The sequence below is a fragment of the Opisthorchis viverrini genome, assembly GCF_000715545.1.
Source record: "Opisthorchis viverrini unplaced genomic scaffold opera_v5_6, whole genome shotgun sequence".
NCBI lineage: Eukaryota > Metazoa > Platyhelminthes > Trematoda > Opisthorchiida > Opisthorchiidae > Opisthorchis > Opisthorchis viverrini.
In genome coordinates this window covers 1,994,013-2,003,904 of record NW_008751662.1, presented here as the reverse complement: position 1 = coordinate 2,003,904, position 9,892 = coordinate 1,994,013, and positions in this window count along the sequence as shown.

The following is a 9,892-nucleotide window of genomic DNA, read 5'->3' as shown; positions in this document are numbered from 1 at the left end:
GTGTCTCAAGTTAGCAAACGCGGCACGAGCCTTGCAGATTCGTGCATTCACCTCATCTGTCACACTACAGTCAGAACTAATACAACTTCCAAGATACGTAAAACGCTCCACAACTTCCAGTGCCTCTCCCTGGATCGTAAGTGGCGTGTTCAGTGACTGCACGTCCACAAGCATGACCTTACACTTTGTGGGTGAAAAGTGCATACCAAAGGATGGGAGGACTGGTCAGTTCGTCCAAGAATACTTATGCCTTTTCCTCCTCTTCGTACAGCGCCCCAAGAAGCGGTGAACATTTATGATGGATACCCTTGCTCCATAGACACTGCCATAGTGCCTGACAGTCCACAGTCCAAGAAAACAACAATTTTGTTTGCTGGAAGCAGTGTCGCTGTTCCAGAATCTGTCGGACGGTGAAAGTTTGACCAACACATCCTCTTGCAGGACGGAAACGAGCTTCGTTTTCACAGATCTGTCTCTTTCTATGTTCAATCAGCCTTCGAAGGATAACACCAGAGAGTACCTTTGATGCCACAGCTACCAGGCTGGTGCCTCAGTGGTTTTCACACAGCGTCTGCATATCCTTTTCGAAGACGAGGATAACATGCCCCAGTCTGCAGACACTTTCTCTCCATTCCATATCGCACCAATAGGCCTTGTCAGATGGGTCGCCATGGATCCTCCGCCTTCGTTGAACAGGACTAAATACAGACCGTCCGGTCATTGCGCCTTTTCACGTTTCAGTACGGATATTTCTTACTGTATCTCTTCTGACAGTGATTAAGGTTTACATTCCATTCGCCTGTATACATTGCCTCCACATACTGTGTTGCAGGAGACCAACTAAACTGTCCTCTGAAGTGTTCGGTCCATCTTTGCAGTCGACATTTTTGCGAATAAATTAATGAGCCGCCTTTTTCACTTACCGTTTCACTGATCGTTGCCTCTCCTAGGGCCAATCGATCGTATCATTTAATATATGGTACGGTTGTTACTGGTAGTAAAAGACTCCATCTCCAGAGCTTTCAATGTCCACAAGGGCTCTTGGTCTTTCTTTAAGCTCTTTGGTGTTTGGCATTTGAGGGGGTAGCGTGTGCCATCGTACTATTTGCCCGTCGCCATGGATTTCCTGGGATCACCGCCATGGCATGATCAGAATCAATTTGTATGTCCCAGAGGGAAAGGTTGTCCATCGTTGGGTGATGGTCACGTGATCCAACTAGGTTCACAGTTGATTTGCAGTTGGTGACCGTCAGGTTACACGGTGCGAACGTTTATGTTGTAAGCTCATGCTGGCAAGGAACAGTTTATGATCTGCACACAACTGGAGGAATCGCTCTCCGTTGTCTGTGCGGTGAGCATTGATTCCAAATAGACCGCCAAAATGTGATTCCAAGGATCTCAGACGACGGCTTGGGCATTCTTAGCGCCGTAAGGATCAAAATGCCAGTGCATCTTGCTTGTCGAAATAAGTCTGCGTAACTCTCGGCATCGATTGGGTCATAAGCCGACATTACAAATAGGCACCGCTTCTCGTGGCAAGGGGCATTGCGCTTCACTGAGGTGCACCGGTGGACGGCGCACAGACAACTGTTAACTAAGATCCAATCCAGCAAAGCGCGTCCAGCCCTGGGACTGATCATCATCACCATGGATAGCATGACATCAGCGTTCAACGCCCATGTTTCGTTGCCGTTCAACAACGATTTATCTGAAAGCTTTACTGTGAAGAGAAGAATGAAGCATGGAGAAGGAAGGGACCTCATACCACCTTACTACGATCATTCCGAGATGCCTACACCCACAAACGCCAATTCGGGCAAGCTGGATGGAAACTGACAACACGAACGCCAGTGACATCTATTAGCAGCCATAGCTTGCAGCGTCTCCAGTCAGGCGCAGTAGGGATCATGCGGCCCCCATCCTGGAAGGCGAGTAGCACCCACAGCACCGGAACGTTTCGTAATCACTCATACCCACTGCCAGAGAAAGGGTTGGCCAGCTCCATGCTTCTGCCATTCCCCCATCCATCCTGGTAGGCGAGTAGCACCCACAGCACCGGAACGTTTCGTAATCACTCATACCCACTGCCAGAGAAAGGGTTGGCCAGCTCCATGCTTCTGCCATTCTGAATCAGGCATGGAAAACAACACTCTCTTCGGCAAACGATAACTCGGCATACGTAATTTATGATCCAACCAACGCAGCTTCTAATGCTGAACACATTCTTTAATGGAAGTCCCCGTTGCACAACCGAAAACTGGCTTTCTACTTACAACGTTAGGTATTCTCCTACATCAACTCATACGAGCGATGGTTCTGAGACAACGATTGTCGAAAACCTGAAGGCATCTCAGTTCCGCTGCTAAAAAAAATCCAAGTCTCAGCCATACAGCAAAACAACCTGCACTGTAGCTTGATACACATGTCTCTTGAGATTCAGGAATATGCCGCTTTGACGTCATGAGTGTCTCAAATTAGCAGACGTGGCCCGAGCCTTGCAGATTTGTGCATTGACCCCCTGTCTAGGCTTGGGCAACTGTCTAGGCTTGGGCAACCTGTCTAGGCTTGGGCAACCTGGCAGTATCCAAGCCCTCGTGCTTCCTTCGGGTGGCATGGCAGCTAGGCACCGGAAGGGTGCTACAGCTGAACGCATTGACCTCATTTGTCACAGTGCAGTCAAAATTAATATAGCTTCCAAGGTATCGCAACTTCAAAAGCATCCCTATGGATTGCAGGTGGCGTGTTCAATGACTGCATATCATGAAACATGATTTTACACATTGTGGGTGCAACACGCGTACCAACGGACGGCATGACGTGTGTCACTTCATCCGAAAACAACCGCGCATTCTCCTCTTCGAAGGCAAGAACGATGCCTGCATAATCCAGAGCGACAAGGCTTTCGTCAACAGCTACTTGAACACCGGAGTCTCTAAGACCTTTCAGCGCTCGTCTCATTGGCTTACCGATCACGCGATTAAATGGGAATGGAGAGATTGGGCACCTCTGACGGATATCGCTTTGTATACGGAAGCATTTGGAGAGCTCTCCATATACTGTCACACGTCCGGAAGTCTGAGAATACACAGAACGTATTATGTTCACAAACTTCCGGGGAATTAATAATAAAAAAGATAATCGTTCAGCTGTAGCACCCTTTCGGTGCCTAGTTGGCAAGCCACCCGAAGAAAACACGAGGGCTGGAATACCGCCAGGTTGCCCAAGGCTAGACAGGGGAAATCGAGAGGCAGAGGTAAGGTTCGAACCACGGACCTTCCGGTCAAGGAGAACAGACCGGTCAACCAAGTCGAATGGAAATCCAGTGCAACTCCCACGCCGTATATTCCACGACTCATCGCTTGTGGTCACCGGACAAACGGAGGGAGAAATGGGAATGAGCTGATTTAGTCGCTGACATTTTGATATGTCTAACCATACTTGAGTCTTGCATGCATGTTTCGGAGACACAGCATACATCAACTTTAAGGAAGTATAAGGTTTCAGAGAGCATTGCCCGTTTGACAAGTTGACATACAGTACGGACGTTAAACGCTCCTAATTGGAAAGAACTTCGTGGATTTAGAAAGATGTTACTTTGCTTGTCGTTAATAGATAGCAGGATGCATAAGGCCCGTCGGTCAGATAACCGACCGTCAAATGACCCAGCAACGTTTGTTTGTGTGGTGAGAAGGGGTTGTTCTGTGGTGGACACAGAACTGTGCGAGCAAGTGACACTTCCCGGCTGCTCAGGCCGAGGAATAGGGTTTGGCTGAGGTAACACACTTTGAGCTTTTGACTCAAAAGTATGGCTCACAAAACAGTGGATGTAGGGGTTTTTTTCGGGGACCATGTCCCTAGCCTCTGACTCAAAAGTCTGATCCGCGATGCAGCGGACAGTAGGGTTTTCTTTGAGGACCCCGCACGGAGCCGATGACTCAATAGTCTGACCTGCTCAACTGCATGGAGTTGGCCTAACCAGAGGACACAGGGATTAAGGCATTACTGCCTCACTCCTGTGCGGGCAATTGATGTCGTCCAGGCCGAGGAAGGGCCGGATAATTCCATACAGGATAATTTCCATACAGAGCCGAACGGGGCGGAGTCATCATCATCATCATCATCGACAGCATGACATCAGTGCTCAACACCGCCGCTTCACTGCCGTACAACCATGACAATTCATGGTTGTACGTGGACTGGAATACTGCCAGGGCGCCCACACCTAGACAGGAGGACCATTAGGGTCCTCAACCAAAGCCTTTGGCTCAAAAGCCTAACCGCAAGGCAGCGGTGTTTGGCGGGAAATGCAAATGCATTACCATTTCTACGGAATAAGTCGCCACATGTTCCAACCCCCAACCTGGAGGGCCAGGAGACTGTGTTCGTCAGACCTCTAACCATTGACCAACCTGGTGTGAGAGACTCTGTGAGTGTCGCGGGACACTCTCCAGTATAGCTCAGTGGATCGCTGAGGTGCGCAAACCGTCACACCACGGTAAGGTCCAGTCTCTTCGAGATGGGGCGGGGCGGAGGATGGTGGACTTTCGGGAACCAAGCTTTCCAGAACTCTTGGTACTGATTATCCTGGCCAACGCAATCCATTTTTACAAGGAACAGTACCATTGGGTCCGGACTGAGCAAGCTTCCGAAGGGTGACAATGCATCTGGCTGAAAACCATAGAGAATTCCAGGCAATTCACGTTCAGCTTGAAAGTCCCAGAACCGCACGACCTTTGGAAAACAGATATTAAGACTAGCGCCTGTCTGAAACTGTGCTATCCCCCCCACACACACACCAAACTGTAGTGATCCGAGTAGGTTTACTGTTAATCGGCTATTGCGGAGGCTGTGGTGTTCTAGATGCACAAATTCAGGCATTGTGCCCTCTGTGAGTGATTTAAGAGGTATATACCGTACGGCTCTTGCCAATACCTTCATCTGCCCTGCTTGTGTATTTTACTATTCGGGAGCCACTGTCAATACGTTGCGATTGTGTAGGAGCTGTTGAGGTAGCCTGGGATGTACATTCTAGAGTTTGAGCGCTGGGTGTCCTTAAGCGTGCACGCATGACTACTGCCAGTTGGGAAAATATGCAGGCTTCGTCTGGCTTCTACAAGACTGACCACAAACTTTTGCAGGTTTGTGGCCCCTTGTCAACAACCCAAGAGAAAAAACTTCGAATTCTTTTAAATGCCGCAATAAGAGTTATACAAATGTCTCCACTCCATGACCAGCAGTGACAAAATACCGATCTGTAAGCAACTGCTTAACTGTCGCATAGAAATGTCGAGCCACTACAATGGAAATACTATGGTGTTAGGAGGACTGCCTCTAGACGAGCAAGTCCATTTTTCTAACAATATATCTTGTAGACTGAAACCTTGTTCTCTCCATTTAAGCCTTTCATTAATATTCCACTGGACTGCTCGTTTTTTTATATTATGGCTCATTGGAGGTGATATAATGGAACCCTTCAATTATCTTCAGTATACTTGTCTCAGGGTCGTTTGTCTTCTCGGATCCGGTATAAGTCTGAGATATGCATCGCTAGAGACCATAACAAAAGAAAAGAACAAAAAGTGCAAATGATCACATGAATGACCGACAACTACCGTCCGAAACAGAGATGGAAACTGCCAGCAAAAACGCCATAAGCTGCAATCGACAGCTAATTAATCATAGTAGTATTAGTATGTACTCATGAACAATGAAAGGCATAGTAAAAGGCACTATCATTACAACAAATGTGACAGGTTCTAGATTATGGCACGGGGAATAGCGGAAAAATAAAGTAAAATACACCTAATAGAGGGCCTGTTAAAACTAGCACGGGTGAGTCCATGCAATCTAAACACGAAGCGCACTGAGCAACGGTAATTGGATAATACGAGTGAGGGCATGGCAAGAGCATGCGGTGAATGATAAAAAGATGGACAGTGAAACGGGGACTAAGAACCAAAGGTGACCCAAGTGGGAAAAATGAGAGACCCCGTCTCGGAAATGTAGAGTATATTGGAAGTAAACAAATTTACTGGTTACGGGAGGAGAGTGAGTTGGTAGTCAGAAGTACCGAAGTAACTAAAAGAACAGTAGTGCGTATAACCAGATAGTGACCATAAAAAGGATAATCGAGGAAGCAAACAGAACATGACGGGTGTTTCAGAATCACCAGGACCTCGAAACTGAAGCATAGCTTCAGCAGAGTGAGAATGTTCTCGTAGCAGTGACGGTCAGGGGTATATTCACATGCAATTGGTAGGAAGCATGAATAGGAAGTAGTGAAGGATGGAGATGCACCCGAGAAGATATAAACTACTGGGTAGGCCACCAGAAACATACTTCGGTTCTCGGGTAGCCCCGTAACCGTAGTCTGCACTGAAGTGGTCAACGTTGATTAATAGATCTGGTATCGTTAGTATGTGTCAAGGAATCACAGAGGGACGAGAGTTCTTGTGCCCATTGAAGCTGTAGTGAGGTTTCCGGGAGAAGTATTTCTGTTATCTTAGAAGCATTACTTGAAAAGCTGACAAGGGCCATTCAGTCCTTTGATATGTGCTTTGGGTCCATAGAATGCACAGTCATGCGCAGATCGTAGTCTTCGAACATGCCTCTGAGAGCTCGAGGAATGATACCGGAGTTCGTGGAACACTAAGTATCTTGGAATTTGTATTGGCTCTGGTGTTAAGGTGACGCGAAACTCGAAGGCCACAATTACATTCGCCAAACCACTTCTGGCATCAAAAAGGCATCTCAAGGGGGCTCAGGGGACACGTATGTCTGACTACAATGTGGGTCGTATACTTGCACGTCTGCGAGATTTGGCCACGTCGATCGGAGGATCTGAGACATCTCCAGCTCTTTAACCACCAACGTCTTAGACGTATAACTGGAATAGGTTGGAACAAGTAAGCCTCTGGATCAAAAGCCTGACTGAAAGGCTGTGGTGTTTGACGTAAGACCATCAGAGCAGCCTAAATATCTAAGGAGCGATTCGCCACATATGCTCCAACTCACAACATGGAGGACCAATAGACTGCATTAGTCAGACTTTTACAGGCTGAAATACATAACAAGAACGGTTCCGTGAATGTCACACCTACAATCCCCAATGGGATATAGAGGTGCGCAAATCGTCACACCTCGGTAAGGTTCAGCATCTTTGTGACAGGCACTTACAAGATGCTTAAAGCATTTCACAAGATTCAGTGTTGCTCCCCAAGCATAAAATGATCTGTCAGAAGACTGTCCCGAGACACCACTATAGACCTCCACGTGAAGCACATACCACGCGGTTAAGTGAATTTTGGTCAGCTTTTCCAGGGACATACATACATCTTCCTTCTTTTTGAAAATAGGAACCATGTCGTTCAAATATTCCAGAACATCAAGCACTAGTTCAGCCAGTAATCGCTTAGATGGAAGATTTTCTAAATTATATCTAAGTCATGTATGATTCCAGAAGGCACCTCAGTAGCGTTAACGTGCCCTGGCACCAATCTCATGATACTGCTCCACAAAAAGTCGTTGGGGCAGACATCCGGGTTCACAAGGCCGCGTCAGTAAAGTTTGTCAGTCGATCTGCGAGAAACGTTTAGGTCCTCTTACCTGGAGGCTACAAGAGGAAACTCCAGCAGCACCTCATACCAACTCTAAGCACACGCAGCTGCTATTTTACCATTCAGTGAGACAAGGTTTAAAGTTCGCTATGCCCCCTCATAACTTTTGTCCCATGAATAAGAACCAATAAGTTTTTTAGGAGAGTTACGCAGGAAGTGGACAGGTCAAACTCCCTCAAAGAGAGGGAGTCACTGGGTCTGTTCAGGTTCAGCATTACACACGACTTAACATGATGAGAGGCCAAAAACGGCTTGATACAGGTTCAAAAGTGAATAAATAGACAGGATAGAGCGCAAAATCCAAGAAAGTGAATACCATCGCCTACCAAACATAGTTTGCTCCGCCAAGCTAGCGAAGCCATTCGTGAACTGAACGCGTCGCTCGTAACTATCAAGTTCAGAGTTGTAGGAAACGCTTCAAACCTCAGCCCAAATCCCAGTAATCTCACTCTCGATGGGTAGCGGTATCAATACACTGATACCGTCTGGTGAATAGTCCGAAAACTACAAAAGGTCTGCAAGGCTGTTTTCTCCCTTACACTCCAGAAATTCCAGGAAAGAAAACCTACCGCCGAGTGTCCAAAATCCGAAGTGGGACGTTGCATAGTCGATCGCCGAGCCCCAATTGAATTTCAACCAACGAAAACGATAGTCAAGTAACCGCTACTTGTAACTAACGAAAATTTTCTATCCATTAAACACATCAAACACCGCAATCAAACATGAGAGCGGTCGCTATGATTACGCGAAATTGGAATTTCCCGTGAAATAGGGATAGCATACCTCCGACTCCATGATAGAAAACCCTTAGGAAAGGCTACTATCGCGTTATATAACACCCTCTATTGCCAACTTTAGGGCCCCAGCAAAAACAGTCGAGAAAACCTATGGTTTCCGGGTTTCTTGCGGGATGACCTGGTATCCGGCCGCGTACCATAGTTGAAAGCCACAGGTTTATCGTAAACTTTGGGTATCCACTACCCACTCAACCGAGTTCTATACGAAATACTGGCTGTGAAAGTTATGCATATAATGTGAAACCTGTCATCACTGGAAATGCTTTCTCATTCAACATCGAAACCCTTCTAATTTATAATTTCACGGTTTGTTGGTTCTTTGTTAAGTCGTCACCGGATCTCTCCCGGTGAAGATACCAGGAGAGTGATATGTTTGAAAATGGTCACGGAATGCTCACACCTTGCTTGGGACCGTCAGCCGTATGAAACTGTTATAGAAGGGCGGCCCGGTATTCGAACCAGGAAGCCAGCAACCGACCAGCGTTCAGGCAGCCAATCAGCGACGAGCAATTACGCCCGAGCGGTTGGGCGTGACTCGGATGTTATTTCCTGTCGGTCAAAAGATTTCTATGACATTCATAGTATATGAATCGCCGAACTTCGAAATGCTTACAAGGGCTTGCTCGTTTCCCACAAAACTTCAAGAATGGGTGGAAGCTCATACAGGATCCAGTGGAACAGCCGAACTTCGAAATGCTTACAAGGGCTTGTTCGTTTCCCACAAAACTTCAAGAATGGGCGGAAGCTCATACAGCATCCAGTGGAACAAATATATAGAAAAAATGTCCAGAATTTTGGAGAGGCTGAGGAGATGTTCGTCCCAAAAAAACCCGGCACACACNCTACGGCTTTCAATACTGTTGATCGATATGCTTTCTATGTTTGCCCCGGCGGCCCTTTGTCCGTCAACCAAAGTCAACTTTGGTTACAACTTCACATGAACGGAACTTTCTGATGAACACTCAAACAATGCATTCCAGTAGGCCGCGCGAACGCCCGCATTAACCGATTGTGACACGAGAATCACAGTTGGAATATTCCCTGTGGCATTCTAGTCTTTAATTTACTCCGATGGCGAATTCCAATGTGGTAAGCCTGTTGTCACCCCCCTTCAGATTTGCCTATTGACACCGTTATATCTGATGGCTTATGGCACTCAACAGACTCTATTGCTTTCATCCTACTCCTTCCTCATTACCTTTCCAGGATTCAGTTATCTGCTGTAGTTGCCTCAACGCTCCGTAAAACCGTGATTCATTCAGCCGGACTTTATTCCGGTCTACACTCAAATGGTTCTCCAACTGACGGGAAATTATCCGCGACTCTACGTCAGTCTGTTACCATTTATGTTAGTCTTCTGGACTAGCCCAAATCGGGCAACCCCATGTATGCGTATCCCTCCCTCCGATTCTGGGAAACTTGATGACCATTATGGGCTGTCCATAAACCGAAGTATGTTGGTGCATTGATGGCATGACC